Source organism: Sitophilus oryzae, unplaced genomic scaffold (assembly GCF_002938485.1).
Source record: "Sitophilus oryzae breed Bouriz unplaced genomic scaffold, Soryzae_2.0 scaffold_980_pilon_pilon, whole genome shotgun sequence".
Lineage (NCBI taxonomy): Eukaryota > Metazoa > Arthropoda > Insecta > Coleoptera > Curculionidae > Sitophilus > Sitophilus oryzae.
This window is the reverse complement of record NW_022147617.1, coordinates 4,738,481-4,758,692: the sequence shown is the minus strand read 5'-3', so window position 1 is coordinate 4,758,692 and position 20,212 is coordinate 4,738,481.

Here is a 20,212-nt window from a genome sequence, read left to right as displayed (position 1 = left end):
ACATACCTTTAATAATTGGCGACGAAGAAACACCTGTCTTAAAGTATATTCCCCCTCCTGAGCTTCACCTTTTGTTAGGTATGGTTCAAAAACTATTTGATTGTCTTGAATTGGAGAATACCAATGTTGCAACAGAATGGATAAAATTATTGGATTGAAACTAGATCATTATGGAAAATGTAACGGAAATAACGCCAGACAACTTTTAAAGAAAGTGGATATTTTGAAGACGATATCGCCCGGTAAAGAATCCTATTCAAAGTTTTTAGAAGCAGAAACCTAAACATCTTTTTTCTTAGGAATAAATATATTGCAGTGTTTTCTGCATTCAATCAAGTAGTTTCAAGTTGTTTTGGTCAAGCACTAAACAAACATTTTGAACATGACATCAAACAATTTAGATTGGAAATACTCAGCTTAGGTATTAAGATAACTTCAAAGATTCATGCAATTCTGGATCATGTGCCAGAGTTTATAAAAGCAAATCATAGAGCTCTAGGATTTTACTCGGAACAAGCATCTGCGAGCAGGTTTATTTTTCCTTTAAATTATTTTCTAAAAAGTTTAACTTGAATCCTCGTTCAGAATGCTACAAAAATAGTCTTTTACGATGTATTTGTTGTTATAATAGTCCATGTATTTAAGATTTGTGTTGTACTTAGCTTTAGATAAATTTAACGATAAAACCACTTAGTTAGGGAAGAAATATAATTTTTCTAACTTATTAGTTAACATTTTTATGCAAAATAAAACATATAGCTGTTATATGATTTTTTTGACAAATTATTTGTCAGTTTTTGGTCTCAAAATTCGCGGTCACTGGATCTATGGAAATGATTTTGTTGTTCGATGATTTTGAAAGAACGCATTATGGCCATTAAAAAATTACTAATTTTATAATTTATATATTTTTTATTTTTAATCATATAAAAACCGAACAGTGGGCGTAGAGGTACAGATTCTCGTCTACCAATCTCAAGGTGTGGGTTCGATTCCCACACCCGGCATTTCATCAACCGACTATTTTTATTAAAAATAAAAATAGTTTGGGTACTTAGGTCGACTCAGCCTTAAATGAATACTTGGGATTTACAATCCTGAGGTAATAATAGGCGGTTGAAGCGTAGTGCTAGCCACATTACCTTCCTTGTATACCGAACGGCTCTAGTATAGCAAGCAGTACCTTGCTACTCCCAAGGCGTTAAATGCTATATACGGGAGCTATTATTATTATTATTATAAGTATTAGCATGACATTAAGGAATACCCGGTATATAAGCAATCAATTTTAAAATACTTGTGAAATACAATAATTACAGCGTAGGATCTATGAAGAATTAATAGACCTAGAAGAAGACCTGAGATGTAAACCCTTATAGTGGAAAATTAACAGCGATAAATTGGGCTCGCATAGCCAATAATATACAACAATGGGTCCAGTATAGAAAGATTATGTAATTATGTAGGGTAGAGATACAAGTTTGATGAAGTAGATACATTCACAGATCTAATAACTGTAGTTATAAGGAAAGCAAATGCACCCCAGAAAATTTTGTCAAGAATAATGGCAGGAAATAGATGTGTAACTGCACTACAGAGAATTATTAGGAGCAAGAACATATCAACAAGGTTAAAAGTCAGAATATGTATAGGCATGTGAAACGTTCAATGCAAAGGAAAATTCTATGCTAAAAATCTGGAAAAAGAAAATACAGAGGAATATTTTTGGGGGAAAGAAGATAGACACATGTGAACCAGAGCATAATGAATGAATCGAGCATATCCTTAGGCAGGGAGGGAGGGAAAGAGAAACAGACAGACAGAGACAGAGACAGACAGAGACAGACAGACAGACAGACAGACAGACAGACAGACAGACAGAGAAAGAAAGAGCTTTATTATGCTTGCTTATCCCCACTTACGCTTGCTCTCACTATATTAGTGTCTAGTCATATAGTAAAATTTCGTATTATAAAAGTGAATCTCTTCTACATATCAAGAGTAATGCACAATAAGAAAAAACTAGCTAATGTTGTTAGATTGTTAATTCGAAAGTATACCTATTTCCGTCAAACGATTAGCAGCCAAGTAATTTTAATTAATCAAAAAGATTTATTTTATCCATTGAAAGAAGACTGCCATCGGATAGTTGAGTTCTGTGCTGATTATTTACTAAAACGGCTTAATCTTTTTGAATTTGTGCGCGCGTTTGGTCAAACATATTTTGCAAGTGAACTAACACACATTGTTCCATACCTGAGACTAACGAAGAATTCCAAAGTTATAATAGAAATTTTAAAGGTGTTCGAGAGGTTCCACTTGGATGACGCTAGAGATCAGTTAGTGCGAAGATTTAAGGGCAAGTTATCACAACCCTTAGAAGTTCAAGTAACACAGTATCAAGAAAACATAGACCTCTTCGTCAATATCATACTCCAAAATATTTAAAAAACTATATTCTGTTTTAAAGTGAAAAATGTCAAGTGAGAATATTGAACTTATTAGTGCAGTAATATGTATTCATCAAGAATTTTATAAATCATTTCATGAAACTTATCAAAAACTTAGACAGATGGAAAAAATATATTATGATGTGATTCTTAAATATGAAAGAGGTATGCATGCTTGTGCACAATATTATGAAAATGATAATATATTAGAATTATTCTCTGTAATGATAGACTTAGGATTTATAAATCAAATAACATATTTAAATAAATTTGTTAAGAGTGGGGAATTCCACAATCAAGTAACAGATGATAACGTAATAGTAAACACTAACATAAATAGCAATTTAGTTAACCAGGATAATTCATCTAATAATTTAGTTGATGTAGAAGTATTAATTTAGTATAAAATTGTATTTTAATAATAATAATAAAAGATGTAATAAATATTATATAGATTTTTATTCATTCATGAAAAAATTATCATACAAATACAATACATTTGATAATGCACACATACAAGTTGACTTAGAATGATAAAAAGCATTTGGTGTTCCGATGGGCAAAAGCAGGTTGTTCATCTATTTCAATCACTGGTTTTTGGAATATTTCTTTACAAATTCTGCTTTTTCAGCTCCTTTAACATAAACAAATTCCACTTCAGGTTCTTCAGTGAGCTTTTCAATTATTGTCGAAAAATAATGGTGAGGTGTAAATCCTTCATTCCAGTTGATACAATGATGGTTTTTCATTAGCCATACTGCCTGTCTGTGACATTCTGGTGACAGACAGTCTAATGGATAGGGTTTTTTAAACATATGATGTGAGATTCTATGTCCATCAAAGGCTGCAAGTTCTTTAGGTAAAAAGGTGTTTTTCTCATCTTTAAATCCTTGTATATCCACAATCAACCCTCATATTTTTTAGTTCAAGCTAAACTTTTTTAATTAGACTTTTTGTCTTGAGTAATTTGTAATTTGTTCTTTCAATTTTGTATTTTAAAAATAAATTTTTGTATTTCTAGTTGAAGTGTTTGATGACATATTTACTACTACAGACACTATGTTTACTTATTTTATATCAAACTAAACATTAAGAGAGTGGGAGTAAAGTTTATAATTGTTTGACAATCTTTGTTAAAGGATTGTAACTAAATAATTTATCATGTAAAATAAGACAATAAGCAGATGTGTCTTTTTTGATTGCACTGTTTGTTTCAAACTCAATTCTCATTACAACAGAACCCGTTTGAAGTGTTTCCTTTTGATGAGAACAATCAATATACACAATTGGTGAAATCTCCTTGAATTTTTCAGGATTAAAAATGGGTTCATTAGAAGTACCATAATAAGAATAACGAAAATTTGCAAACATTTCATATAAAGATGAATATTTTTGAAATTTAAATATAAGTCATGATAAGGATACCTTTCGGAATTTAAAAATATTCTAATATTTGTTAAATCTACATTGTCAAATTGACTCATATCTTTTTTAACATCTCCTTTTCGATTTTCTTGAAAGGCAATTATTACATGACGGGGAGCTTCAAGTTTGCTAGTAGTTTTTACAGGCCATGTGTGTCGTGTTGTTTCAGTTAGGGAAGAGTATTCAACAAGTTCCCAGCTTCTAAATCCAATTAGTACATCTTTATTTGACTCCAATATTCTAGTGAGAGCTAGTTGTTGTGGTATATCAACTGAAATATGTGGTACTTTCCAATAGATTTTATCGAAAGTAACTTTTGGGGTTTCTACAGTTGTAGATGGCGGTGTCACATCATCCTTAAAGAAAACTCCATCTAAGTCATTATTAGATCTTATAAGAACCAACTCTTGTTTCATATTTATTATAATTTTTCTATAATCTTCAAAGAATCCCATTAACAGTTTTAATGGTATAGACACGGAGAATTTTCCATTATCATCAACTAAGATTCTATCCTCTTCTTTTCTGTGTGTGGAAACCAACCTGCATTTTGCAGTTTTTAAACTTTCATTTGTGTTACTGGATAGATAACTTTAATGTTGATGCTAGTCCCACATTTCTTAAGGCATCAATAGTAATACCATTTAACTCATAACGAATTTTCTAAATAAGAAAGCTATACCATTGTTTGTAAATCGCAATCTCTTTGTATAATTTCCCTCTGTGTTTGTTAACTTTCCTTCGATATAAAGTAGGCTTTCTGATGGTAGAGTGTAAGCATCAAGTTCTTGGATTGGTATATATATTTCATCATTATAATCAAATTTTGAAGAAATATAAGGTTGGTAGGTATGTAATTCTGAACTAACAATAGAGTTATCAATATATAACTTTTCGTTTACATTTAATATGCTCATTATATTAAGACTTTAAAACCTAACGATTTTAGAAAATTATGATTTTTTCGTGTGTTAATCGATTGGTGTTGGATTTGACACTGAATAATTTTTGTGTCAATCTCTTTTATAAGTTTTTATTTTATTAGAATAATAACTGGAGAATAATTTATATTACCTGTGTTATATCTAACAACCATTTTATAAACCGTTTGTTTTTAAATGTAATCTTACTGTAATAGTCTCACCCCTGAAACTGATAAGATCTCCGTCTTGATCAACAATCTTTACTGTAATGTTGTTAATTGCTTTAACGCTGACTGGAAAATATAATATGGGCAAAGGAGATTCAACTATTTTATACCCTGGAGCTACAGCAGGATAAAATTGGTGAATAATATGAATAGGTTTTCCGTTACTAAATGAACCAACACAGATATTACAATCAATGCAAATAGCGTTGACTTTACTTATATTAGCAACATTATCTGAATGATCTACTTTATCCGATTCTATGACTCTACTTTTAAAACCTAGTATTTTTCCTATTGAATCATCTTTTGTAAAATCAATTTGTTTGCTACACATTAAGATACATTTCAGGGTATTAGTATTAGGTTTTAATAAAAAAACAACGTTTTCATTTTCAAACACAGTTTTAACTTTATCTTTTATATATGTTTCTATGTCAATTATATCATAAGTTCCATCTGGAATAACAATCACTTTATTACCTATATAAAGTTTATTGTGACCCTTTTCTATATTGGGTATAGTCATAAAAGTTTCAAAATCTGCTAAACCTAAGTAATATTGTTTTCATCATCCAAATATATAGGTGGATTTGAAATCAGCTGATAAAACTGAACTGTTTCCTGATATTGCTATTGTTGTAGACATTGTGTAAATGCTATTTTATTACATGTTGTTAGCTTTATATATTATTTTTAAGAATTTTAGAGAAAGTTGTCCGCAGTTGTATGAATTATTATTTTGTTTATTTTCATATGTGTAAAATATTTTCACTTCACCATTTGAATTAAAAATATTTTTGAAAGTTCAAGAGGTGGTTTTAAATTTCCATAACTATCAAAGTATACAACATGATTATCATTTTAATATATGAAGTCCAATGTGTTCTTTTATTTTGCTTCCTATCTAAATTAACAACACCACACTCTTTTAAAAGATATTGTATTTGGAAGTTCATCAAGCATAAATACACCTCTGAAATTAGGGAATTTTCTATTACCTTTACATATTTAATAATGTCAATATTTGTAAGCGGTCTACGTGGAAAACTTATGTTAATCTTTGGTCTTTTTTTATACCAAGTTAACCACCTTTTATACGGTTTTATAAAAGTCCTTTTCCCTTATACGGCTTAATAAATAATCCTTTTCCCTTAGAAACATCCTCCATTGCAATATTATGTCTATGCATTTCTTCTAACTGTTGTTTAGATGCTTTAGCATCATTGACTGCTTTGGCAATTCCTGCAGTACCTCCACCTAGTGTGAATCTAACGCTCCCAATATTGGGAGCAAAAAGTGGTAAAGTCCCCAATTTTTTCAGGTGTTCGAATTATACGTTTTTTCTTCATTTTAAGCTTTCCAATCTTTTTTTCCTTTTTTCTTCTTTATACCCATTCCAAGCTTTCTGTTTCCTTCCATTATGGCAGCAATAGTTAATGCAGCGACTTTTTCACCGAGAGAAGAATCCTAGCTTTTACTCTATTCCAAGCCTGGTCTCCTAACAATTTATCAGATGCGTGCCTTTTAATAAATCTTCAGATTGAGAGTATGCTATATCATGCTGTTTACAAGCAGCATCCAATGGATTTATACCAATATCCCTCTGGCTATTCTCTTCTCCAATTTTGTACCCGGTCCACAGTAGTTATCTATCCTGGTATGTGAAATTCGAAGGAAGTTTGGTAATTAATTTGTTTACTAACCTAAAACCTTTTTTCTCTGTCTCCTATTTATAGTTTTGTTCACACTGGAGTGATGTACAATCATTAAAATGTATTTAAATACTAAAAATAAACTATTGCTGCTAGGGTATAAATACTTTTACACACAATGGAATATATTAGTAATTTTAAAAAATGAAGATCCAAAAACAAAAATTCTCTTTACCTATTAAGAACCATGATGAAAAAGTTTCACACAAACAATTTAGGAAACATGGGGTTTTGTTTGATGGTGGCTCGAAAAGAGGATTAATTGTTGGTTGTAGTGAAAGTGGTAAAACTAATGTTATGTTAACATTGCTTGAACATCCTAATGGTATTAGGTTTGAAAATGTTTATATATATTCAAAATCATTAGATCAACCGAAATATAAATATTTAAGACAACTTTTAGAACCTATGAAAGAAATTGGATATTTTGAATATGATAATGATGAAAATGTTATTTCACCTCATAAAATAAAACCAAATTCTGTTATTATCTTCGATGATATTCCTTGTCACAATCAATCAATTATTCGAGATTATTTTACACATGGTAGACATACAAACACAGATTGTTTTTTTCATATTTCAGGGCTACTCTTCTATTCTTAAACAACTAATTCGTGAAAATTCAAATTTATTGATTTTATTTAAACAAGATTCTTCAAGTTTAAACATATATATAATGATCATATTGCATGATAGATGACATTTGAACAGTTTAGAAATATTTGTGCTAAATGTTGAAGGAACCCTATGGATTTCTTTTGTAATTGATAAAGATTGTCAATTAAATAATGGTAGATATAGCAATAAATTTGATTCCTATATTTATATATAAGACGAGTTTTGTGGTTTTTCCTCATTTAAAAATTATCTAACATGGATAAACGTTTAGCTAAAGAGTTGATAAAGTCAAGACAAGCAGTAAAAGAAAAGTATCATATGCTAAAATCAGCAGCATCTACAACACAAGCAGAGTTAGAACAGACTTATAAATCAATAACACAACCTATACAAGAACTAGTCTCAGCTATTGGAAAATCGGAACATTTACACATAAAAGAAGAACCTGTTGACTTACAAGAAGAATATTTTAAAACTTCAACACCTACAAAAGTTAAAATAACTCCGAAAACTGGCAAAACTCCTATATTACCACCTGAAACTCCATCATTTTTTAACAGATCAACAGAATCTATAAGTCAGATTCCCAATATACAAGAAACAAGTATTATTGCAGAAACATTTTCTTCACAATTTAACCATTCAGAAAATAGAAATTTATCAGATATATTAGAAGAGACAAGACAAACTATTCAAACATATGTTGGCAGTTCGGGATATGATGATTGGTTGAATGCTTTCCACGAATTACCAAGAACATATATAGATGAAGGTGTGAGAGATACAAAGTCTAAGTTTGATCATAATTATGGAATAGTACATGATCTCGAAAGAGATAAATTTTTTTTGGGTTTAACACAAAAACCTGTGGAAATAATTGGTAAAAATATTCATGTGGAAGGTATAAAAATATCCCGGAACGGTTGGTTTATATGAATTACTTTTTTAAAAAAGAACCTGTTGGATATAAAATGAAGATTTAGAAATTATATGGACATATTAAAAAGAACTAATGCATATCGTAGAAATTTTGATCCCAACGAAATAGTTCACATAAATATGTAACAATAATTGGACCTTTTACTTGCAACGAAAGGGTATTACAAAAAAACTAAAACAATAACACCATTGAAAGGTTGACTGAAGCTTTTGCTAAACCGAAAGCTCCATTTAGAACTAGTAGAACGAGTGCTGTCCAGGAAAGGGAAAGGTTTAACTTTAAAATAAAATAAATCAAATACAGATTATGTGTATTGGGATAATATAAATGAACTTGTGGATCGACTTCGTCTTTTACTAGCATCTACAGATGCTGGCAATACAGCCCACAACAATGAAATATTATCTATAATTGAGGAATTAGGGAAGGCTAAAGTTATACTATAAATACGAATTGACAGTTATAAACAAATCAATTGTTTACCAATATCAAACCATGTCTGTTGATAAATTTGGTTGTCATATTTCTAAACGTAACATTTTAAATACAACCTTGGAAAACACAGTCTTATCAAATGTTGAAAATAAAATTTTAAATAGGTTTAAGACAGATGTAAACTATATTGAAAATAAAGTAATTGAACATTTTCCAGGTAGTATAGACAACACAAATAAGAGATTAAGTGAAAATGAATCAAACTATAATAATTTTGCAAAGAAAATTAAGTTTTTTGATGAAAAAATTACAAAACATGAAGATAAAATTGTACAATTTAATGATAATATAAAAACAATTAATAATTTAAAAACAGAAATAGAACAAATTAAAAATTCCATTAACGATAAATCACAAATTGAATCAATCAAAAGAAATCTTAAAAATGATATTAAAACAAAATTTGAAGATTTTACAAACAAAGTTTACGAAAGAGTTAATCAAGAAGTAGCTTATTTTAAGGATGTTCATGATAATATTGACAGAACTGAGAAAATTACAGCGACAGCATTAAATATGCACATAGTTAACCATAAAAAAGACATAGAAGAACTACAAGATCTAAGACAACAATTTAATAATACATTAGCTGAAATTACAAAATTAAAATCAGAAAAAATTTTGGAAACTGAAGATAGAAATAAAAGTAAAAGTGAAATTTCTACAATAAAATCTAGTTTAGAGAAGTTCAATTTAAAATTGGATGAACTATATGTAAGTCTAGAATCGTTGAAAGAGTATGTAAAAGAAGAAAATAAAAAAATTAATGCTGATATTGATGAAATTGATAAGACCATGAACACTCAAATTAGAGAAGTGATAATTAAAAATCAAAAAGAAAGAATTAAACATCTAAGAAATGATATTGATAATATTGTTCAAACTAAGAGTAAACTTATGAAGGATACTCTTAATGGTAAAAAATTATCTGTTGTATCTTTAGAGATTAGACAATATATACAAAATCTTTCACAAAAAATATATATACTATCTCTAAAAATTGGATGAAGAACTAAGAAAAATAGAAACGGAAGTAGAAAATTCGGCAATAAAACAAAAAGATTTTCTATTAACAACTGTTAAAGAATATCTAGATAACCTAGTCAAAGAAATAATTAAAATTAATGAAATTTTGATTGAAACTAATAAGGATGAACAAATACAAAAATTTAAAAAGAATGGATAGAGAAGTATAAAAAGCTTTGTGGACAACTACTCAAAACTAAATAACTTTTTGGTAAAATTTCAAAAGTATGACAACCATTAAGGAACAAGTAGTTAATGAGTTACATAAACCTGCTAGAAAAAAAAATTTATGCGAAGAAGGATAATTGTTAAAGGACTAAAATGATCTTTTTACAGGCAGATCTAGTAGAAATGCAACCATATTCCAAATTTAACAGGGGTTATAGATATATTTTAGTTGTTATAAATGTGTTTTTCAAAATATGTTTGGGCAGAACCTGTAAAACAAAATCTGGTAAGGATGTTGCCGCAGCAATGAAAACCATATTACATACTTTAAAAAACCAACCCACAAAATTTGTAAACGGATAGGGTACAGAATTTTTCAACCAACATTTCCAAAAACTGATTGAACGATTTAAAATTAATCATTATAGTACGTTTTCCAATTTAAAAGCAAGTGTAGTTGAAAGAGTAAACCGAACATTAAAAACCAGAATGTGGAAAATGTTTAGTTTGCAAGGAAATTATAGATGGCTTAATATTTTACAAGATATCGTTAAGGATTACAACAACACCAAACATTCAACAATTGCCAAACCAAAACAAAATGAAAAGAAGATTTTAAGATCAATCTTTACTCATGCTAAAACAGTAGATTCAAAACTTGCTAAATTTAAAGTTGGAGATCATGTGCTTATAAGCAAGATTCGTGAGGCGTTTTCCAAAGGTTACACTCCAAATTGGTCAAATGAAATATTTAGAATTAAAAAAGTTAAGATGACAAATCCCAGAACATATATAATTGAAGATGAAGGAAATGAGAAAATTCAGGGTGGATTTTATGAACAGGAGTTACAGAAAGCAAAACACTTTGATGTATATCTCGTTGAAAAAATCTAAGAAGAAAAGGAAACAAAGTTTATGTAAATGGTTAGATTAGATAAAAATTTAATACATGGATTAATAAAATGATGTTGTATAGTTGTTTTATGTAACTTAAAATAAAATAAAGCACTAATTGATATAATATAGTTTTATTTAATATTTGGTTAAATATAAGTATTAGCAACTCGTGTTAAATACATTTTAGTTCTGTGTTCTTTACTTAGTATTGGATCAAGAATAAGCTTACAATTATTAATTCGTTTTTCAAAACGAAGTCTATCTAAATAATAAGTTCTAAATTCACTTTTTCGTGCTTGTTTATAAGCAAAATTCCACTGCACTAACACATAAAGTTTTTCTTTTCCTGAAAAGTCACCGATTTCTTCATAATATTTTCTTTTAAGTCCATTTCTCTTTAACCTGGTTTCCAGTTCTTCAGGATAGAGTGTTAGAAACTCCAACATTGTTGACACATTTTCACTGTTTGGATTTTGATTTGGTTGTAAAATACGATAAATATTATCAATATGATCATCTTCCTGACTTGAAATGCTGGTTTGGAACACTTTAAAGAAAAGTGAAAATTCTTGTTTCTTTATAATAGAAATCCTGTAATCCACAACTTCCTTTAATCGCCATAATGTTTCTATAGACTCGTATCCTAAATATACGTATCTCGAATATTCTTCTTTAATTTTTATAACAGGAAGACTGTTGACTTTCTCAAAATATAATTTAAAGTTGTCTATATTCAACATGGGGTCGTTAATTTGCTGGGGAAAGCAGAAGTAGTTTTCAATAACTCCCCGATGATTGCAAAAACTATTCCAATTTTCTTCACTTAAAATTATAGAGACACCATTTTTTCCACCAATTTTAATTTTCGGGGATAAATCTTGATTACTTATACCAACAATAACAAATTTTGATGAAGATTTATTCAAAAAGAAAATTTTTGAATTTAAAATATTTTCAAAATTTTTAGAAGACATGGTGAATGAACTAAATGATATTAAGTTCTTCTCTTACTTTAATATTCAAACCCCTACCATTTTATATCCCCACCTATTCATATCGATCAAGTTATGTGCATTGCTTATTGTCTATTCACAACAATGTTTTAAATGAAATTGATTATTGAAAGTATAAATTTCCCTGTTTGAAATTTATAATAAAAAAAAGATAATTAAAATTGTGATATACAAAAATATTGTAAACGTTAAAAAGAGATTAACGATATTAAAAGTGTTATATCCATTATTTTTTCCATTAATAAATTTAGTATAGTTGAATGATTCATTTTGAAAATGTGTATATTTTAATTCGGATCTTTTCAATCCAATTAGTATCAAAAATGGTTTGGTTTGAATAATGATATAAAACTTTAAAAAACCTACTAGCATTTTCTCCTTTGTTTATGTGATACATAAAACTAATTGTATTATTATTAATTAAACCAACTTTTATAAATTGGCAATTTTTATCAAAGGTAATATTTGTTTCATTAGAAAAACATATTTTACTTCGTGTTACAGTAGGAGGGTAATGAACATAAATAATGTTTTGAAAAATGAAATAAAGGAGTATAAAATGGGTTTGAGAAGCCATTAAAACAAAGTAAATACTGTATCAATTTATTTATTCAAAATTTACATCTATTCAAGAGGATAGCCCAATAACATTTGAAACTTTTTTATATTATAAACTAATATAAATACATTTTGCTATAACAAAAATACATTGAAAACAGAGGTAAATTAATACTAAAATCAATAAATTTTTACATTTCGAAATATTTTTGTTTTTGCAATTTTTATTTTTGTTTAGCAATAAGCATTCATTTAAGTTACATGATGGAGAAAATTTGTAATGTTCTTCGATAGGACAATCATCATGGATCCAATCATAAATTTCTACTCCACAATAGTAACATTTACAAACATCATTATATGAAATAGAGTAAAATCCTGCTCCAGCTAATATCTCAGGTTTTAATCTACCTTTCCATTTTTTAAAGGTAGAAAGCCTTGTATCATATGTTTTATAAGCAACATTATCGATATATTTATCAAAGCTTTCCAAACACATCTTATGAACGATCAATAGAAAATAAAATAATTTAAAAAGAATTTACTATAAGTACTATACTTAATTTACTATACTATTAATTAAAAAAAAAATGTACTTAATATAAGTACATTTATTTGAGAACATTAGCAAGTGAAATATAAAATATGTGGTGGACTAAAATAATTGATTACTAAAATTTACAACTATGTAATCTTAATTACATGTATATGCATTTTTTATATACCTATATAAAACATATATAATAATAATTTATTAAAAAAATATGCGATTAAACTACTAATATAATATTAACAATATGTTTGATATAATATTAATTATAAAAATACATCTAAATGGATGATCAGCGCTCCACTGGTAAAATGGAATATCCTGGTGACCCCAAGCGAGTGTGTTTTATAATCATGTGGAATTTTATATCGCTTCGTATCTTCTGAACTTAGCGCGATTTTATTTACCAACCTCGGTAAAAATTGTGTATGTAGTCGAGAACGAAACACATACATAGAGCAAAATTTTTAGAGTTATTTTCTACAACATCTTTGTAGTGGATAAAGTCTAACTGATTTTTAACAGTAGGTTTCTTAATACCTTTAGCTTTTTTTAAGAGACTATTTTCAGTTTTTATGCAATATGCTTTTGCTCCCGTACCGTAGAATGTTGTAATAGGTTCACCAGCATATTCATCTTTAAATTTACCAATTACTGATTGTGTTATAGGCATGTTGTGTATATTATTAGGTAAGTAATTGGATGTATCAAATTTATGAATATTCTTTTGCATATCATAATAAACATTGTCTGTTTCAATTTCAAGAATAAAAGAGTCAGTGTCTGTATACAGAAGAGAAACATTTTTTTTGTATAGGGGTTTTAAAAAATTGTAAAAGAAGTCAGACATTACACTTTTTGAAATGTCTAAAATGCAAAATCCAACATATATTGATTTATTATAAGTAACAGATATTCTTTGCATTTGAATAGCTACTAGATTTTCTGTGAATATTGTCAGATCTTTAAAATAAGGTTTTGCAATTAGATTTTCGGCGCCGTCTTTCCTTTTATTTTTTTCCCATTCAGTAACAAGCCTGACATCGTTTCTCCTATCAATATTTTCCATAGTTTTGCCATATATACTATTATTTGCTAATTTATATGTATGACGTTCAAATTCATTTTTAGACTCATTTCTTAATGTCGTGTTTAAATCTATAAATTTTTTCAACCAAGCAGATTGCGAAAATTGTAAAACTCTATGTATTTTAGTTAACTTAAGTCCATTTTGTAGACATTGTTGTAATAACTGGTAATGAATAACATATTTGGATTTGCTATTTAAATTAGGTATTAATTTTGTGGAATTTGAATTGGGTGGTTTATAGTTCTCTTTAGGACAAAAGGAAAATCATTGTGATGGTCATGGAGATTTTCAGGATATTCTAAATCAACTTCTAGCACATATCCTTTTTTTCAGTGTTAGGAAATAGAAAAAATATCTAAATTTTCTATTTCTTTTTCTGTTAACCACTTAAAACCCCTGTTGGTAGATACCAGACATTGCAAAACCGTATAAATTTGTTGCATCATAGTACATTATGTATTTATGCGGTTTTGATGCATCGTAGCTTGAAAGAAAAGGATTATTTGCTTCAGATTTTCTTGTTATACAAGAACTAACCCCACCACGAACGCTATTTTGAAAAAATGCAACATATCCGGATCAGTTAATAATTCCAATTCTATGCCTGTATATCGTAAACTAGCTTCCCAGCTTAACCCGGGAAAAGTATGAAAGTGTGCAGGGTCTAGTTTGTATGTAGATAAACAAGTTTTACGGAAATTTTCAAAAATATCTGCTAAAAGTAAAGTGTCTGATAGTAAATATATATCTGAATAATGACCCATACATTCGCACTCAAATAAATTCTATACTGTTTGGGCTCTTTCATATTCTTCATCAGAAATGTGCTCATCTGTTATGTTATTGTAAAATTTATCTTTTTCTGGCAAATATGTATCATCTAGTTTTTAAAACAATCAATATAACTATAGGGAAAACACACCTTCTGACGAATAAGCTGAAATTTTTATCATCATCGAAAATTTTTTTTTATTTCTACACATTGTTCATCTTTCCAGGGTATCTGAGAGTTTTGATAAAGAAATGATAGAAACTGAAATGAGTCAATAAATCTCAAGGACAATTTCTTTCGCTTAATAATAATACTGATATGTTTGTCAACGTAACAATCTACGGGAATATATTTTTCAAAAGATATGTATTTTTCTCTTGTTATATGCAATTACTGTTAATTCCTTTTTATTTAAACATAGGTTTTTGATAAATAGGTGGCAGTCGTAATTACGTGTTGTGCATGACAACTGGAATATAATTAGGAGTTTTATATTTTATGTTACATAAAGAATGAGCTGGTCCCTCTATAGTTTCCAGTAATGTGACAGTGGTCGGCAACTTTATCACTTAAAGTGGTTTATCACTAAATATGACAGTCTGTGGTATAGTTGTGTTTAATTTTTCTAATTCCGTCAAACTATTCATTTTTTTAGGATTTTTTAAAAATGTATGATACAAATTTAATACATCTTGTTCTAACAAATTTATAAAAACTTTTTCACAGTTAAAACCTCTATATCTTTCAAATTTCGAGAATGCATCATCAAACGAGCATTTGATATAATATGCAAAGGAACAAGAAATATGCTCAACATTTTTACAGTATAAGAACTATCTGAGTTTGCATCAATACTATGATTATTTAAAGGTTTCAAAATGCATTCAAAATCTGCATAAACTACAAAAGAAACTGCCATGTTTTTGAAAATTTGCATAATTTAATTTTACTACATTTCAAAGCTTACCCCATAGTAATTTTTAGAAGGTAAATTAATTTTAATATGATCACAATCATAGATATTATGTTTTTTAACATTTTTTCGGTTGAAAAATATTGTAAACAGTTGTTACACATATTTTCTTCCATTGAAATGCAACAATAATGAAATCCTCCACGATTATCATTTATTAGTAATAAATTGGTATGTATTTCTATATCTATCATTTAGAAAATATCGATACCTTACTTTGGAAACCTCGTACGCCAAGTACCCCACACCGGTTTTCACAAGAGAAACAAAAAACTTTGTCAAGTGAGCTCTATTCCTAAAAATTTTGAAAATAAAATTGTTCAGAGATATAATTTTTGTAAAATTAATTTACGACGTTTTCAAAGTATGTTATCTTCAATTACCTCATATTCCTTCATTATTAGAAATTTATGAGGGGTGTCTCACTTGGGTAAAAAATGTACATGTACTGCCAAAATATCAGTTTACAGTCTAGCGACTGCCAATGATTGTAAAGAAGACTGTCTATGACTGCCATGTAATTTTTATAGGCGACTGCCGTAAGACTGCCAATGATTGCCAGCGACTGCCAAGAAAATGTACATGTAATTCCAATAGTGAGACACCCCTCGGAAATTTATTAAAATATTTTTCTGCAGACATGATCGATAATATTGTTTTGAATTTCAAATGTTTTTATGTCTTTTAATAATATTAGACAATCAATACCTGCAACATTCAAACTGTTGAATAGTGTGGATACTATGATGTAACAAAGTCACCATCTGTTGGGGGCTAAAGAGCTGCAACTATAAACTAAGAAAAGCAGTAGTCATCGTCTTTTTTATGTTTACTACAGTTTGACATCGTAAGTAGTCATTGCGGCACTTTGGACATACAGCAGACTTTTACTGATTTTGCTGTCTGCTTTATTATTTTTGTTTTGCTGTTTTTGTTATCTATTTTACTGTTTTGGCTCTATCTATAGAGGTATAAAAGCTGACAGCATAAAAACAATAAAACCGACAGCAAAAACAGCAAAAGAGACAGTAAAGTCATTACGGCATTGAGACTTTCACAGATTTTGCTGTCTGTTTAACTGTTTTTGGCTGTTTTACTGTTTTTACTACCTGGATCACACTTTTTGATGTCTGTTTTACTGTCTGTCTAAAGTATTTCAATGATTACTGTCACACTATCTCAGGAAGTAGTTTAACAAACTATGATGCTCTCAATGGGTTGAATTTGTTACTATTAATCTCTAAGTAAAGAAAATTAAGTAAGATCCATCCTGAAACAAGAAATAAAATTAATTAACGTTAGTTATAAAATTAATTACTTATATTTTTATATTAAAAATAAAGCACTCACCAGAATCTTTTTTCTGCAAACATGTCAGCCTTGTTTTCAATAATTTTTAAAAAAAAAATCCTATCAAATCCTCTGTTCCAGTGCTATTACAAACTACTTTTAATGATGTGTTGAATGATTTGACATCATAATTATCATTAGTAGGATTATAGTAATAGCCAAAAAGTTCCATGTTAACTTTAATGCAAATATGTTTTCTTAATTGGTGGTCAAATACCCGTAGAATCTTCGATTCTAATTGTTTAAAATATTTTTTTACATTTACTATGTTCTCTTCCGTAGATATTCTGTATGTTATTACACGTTCCTTAAACGCCGACCTAATAATTTGAATTCCTTTATCTTCCATCATTTTAGAGTCGTTTTTGTGAGAGTTGGATAGCAAATGTCCCACCCACATATCTGGTAAAACCGATACATTACAATCTTTTCAAAACCTCTCTGTAAAAGGAAATATTTTTAAGACTAAAATAACACAGAGAAGAAAAAATTCTTACCTTTTTTTCTTTAACAGCAAGCTCTCCTAGCCATTGGTTGGAAAAATTTGACTTGTTACAAACTGCTTTCATATGATGTAACAGGTTATCTTTAAGACTAAAAGATTTACCACAAGATGTACAATTGAACATGTTGATATTTCAGTACTAAAAAAGAATTCTATGTTTTAACTCATATTATTAAGACATTATGTTGTATCTATGACCTAATCACGAAAGAAATTTGGAAATTGTATATCATATTGGGCAGTTAGTTGGTTTTGTGATTTTTGTGTTTGTTGGTGTATTTTGTCTATTTTTTAATTTTACTGTAGTTACTGTTGGTTGTGATTTTTTACTGTTTATGTAACCATGGTGAATTAAATTTAGACAGTCAGTTTTATTAGTGTGTTTGTTGTCTATTTTGTGGTTTGTTGGTGTAGTTTGTCTATTTTTTTAATTTTACTCTAGTTACTGTTAGTTTTTTCTGTTAGTCAGTTTTGTTAGTATGTTTGTTGTCTGTTTTGTGGTTTGTTGGTGTAGTTTGTCTATTTTTTTAATTTTACTCTAGTTACTGTTAGTTTTTTCTGTTAGTCAGTTTTGTTAGTATGTTTGTTGTCTGTTTTGTGGTTTGTTGGTGTAGTTTGTCTATTTTGTTAATTTTACTCTAGTTACTTGGTTGTGATTTTCTACTGTTCATCTATCCATGGTGAATTAAATTTAGACAGTCAGTTTTATTAGTGTGTTTGTTGTCTATTTTGTGGTTTGTTGGTGTAGTTTGTCTATTTTTTTAATTTTACTCTAGTTACTGTTAGTTTTTCTGTTAGTCAGTTTTGTTAGTATGTTTGTTGTCTGTTTTGTGGTTTGTTGGTGTAGTTTGTCTATTTTTTTAATTTTACTCTAGTTACTTGGTTGTGATTTTCTACTGTTCATCTATCCATGGTGAATTAAATTTAGACCGTCAGTTTTGTTAGTGTGTTTGTTATCTGTTTAGTAGTTTGTTGGTGTAGTTTGTCTATTTTTTTTTAATTTTACTCTAGTTACTGTTGGTTGTGTATTTTCCTGTTTATATTATGTATCCATAAGATATTTAGTATTGTTTTCTGCTTTTTAGTGTTCTTTGGCTATTTTTATCTATTTTGATTGTTGTTAATTGTATTTATAATTTATAAATATAGTTACCTACTGTATTTTTATATTGTTAATTTATGTTTATGATGAGTTTAATATAAGGAATATTATTTTTGTTATAACTGTAAAATATAATTAAAATTGGATAAGTTTTTTGAATAGAAAAAGGTCTTAATTTTATTAGTTGAATATATAAAACTATAACCTACCACAACTATAAGTAATAACTTTCACAGACACAGATAATGTTAATCTCAACTTAGTTGTAATGGGTACGATATTTATAGTAGCGAACTGTCTAGATCACAGAACATACTTGTCTAGTCGTCTCTCTGGGTCGTCTCTTTGTCTTCAAAACTGCTTTGATTCCGGGTGTTCGATTCCGTACGCTGAACTTTCACAAGGCCAGACAACCGCTCTCGTCGCCGGTGCTCAAGGCCGGTACTGGTTATATTTCTTTAATTTTATTATGATACAGATGAGCAATATTTGGAAAGATCGATACATTTTGGTTATAGTTAATAATAAATTATTAAATCGGTTTGTTAAGGAATGTATGTGTGTGTTTAAATTTGTGAAGTATTAGATTAAATTTTTACTTGTTTTTTTTTTAAATTCAAAAATGAATTTTATGTAAGCAATTTAACGATTCTTCTTTAATCGTTGTAAACCTCTAGATCTAATATCTAATATAGATCTATGGAGAACAATTTCTCCATTGAGAAAAAGTGTCAGCAATTTGTTGTTAAGTATATGTACATGTTTGTATTAAATCAATAATGGTATAATGGTTTTAATATGGAGTTGATTTATGTATTATTAGTTATTATTTAGTTTGATTTATTTATTTCTTGTATAAGAAAATTCTATATAATCTTTACCACATTAATACTAAAATATGTATCTTTTATATGTGTGGAAAAATATTTTGTTTGGTAGATATATATTTAAAGTAGAAATATTTTTGTTGTTAAGTGTATGTACATGTTTGTTTAAAATTAAGGTGTATCAAATTAATATGATGTTAAAGAAAAAAAAACACATATTATATTTATAATGTAACTTTATTTTATAGTTTTAATCCCCTTTTTTATAGTGTGGATAAAATAAAGTCTAATTACATCTTTTCGAAACTGTACTAAATATTTATAATTTAAGCGACATAATGGACATTTATTTGACGTTTTCGTATCACAATGCACATCATTCCATGTTAGGATACAGTTTAAACAAAAAAAATGTGAGCATATGTTTGGTACACAAGTTTTATAACAATCGACCATATCATGACAAATAGCACAAAAGAGACGCTTAATTTCTTCTGTATTTTCATGTGTATATTGTTCACAGGTTACAGTTTGTTCTTCTTCTTCTTCTTCTCTAGGAGGAGATTGTAACACACTAAGTGCAGATTG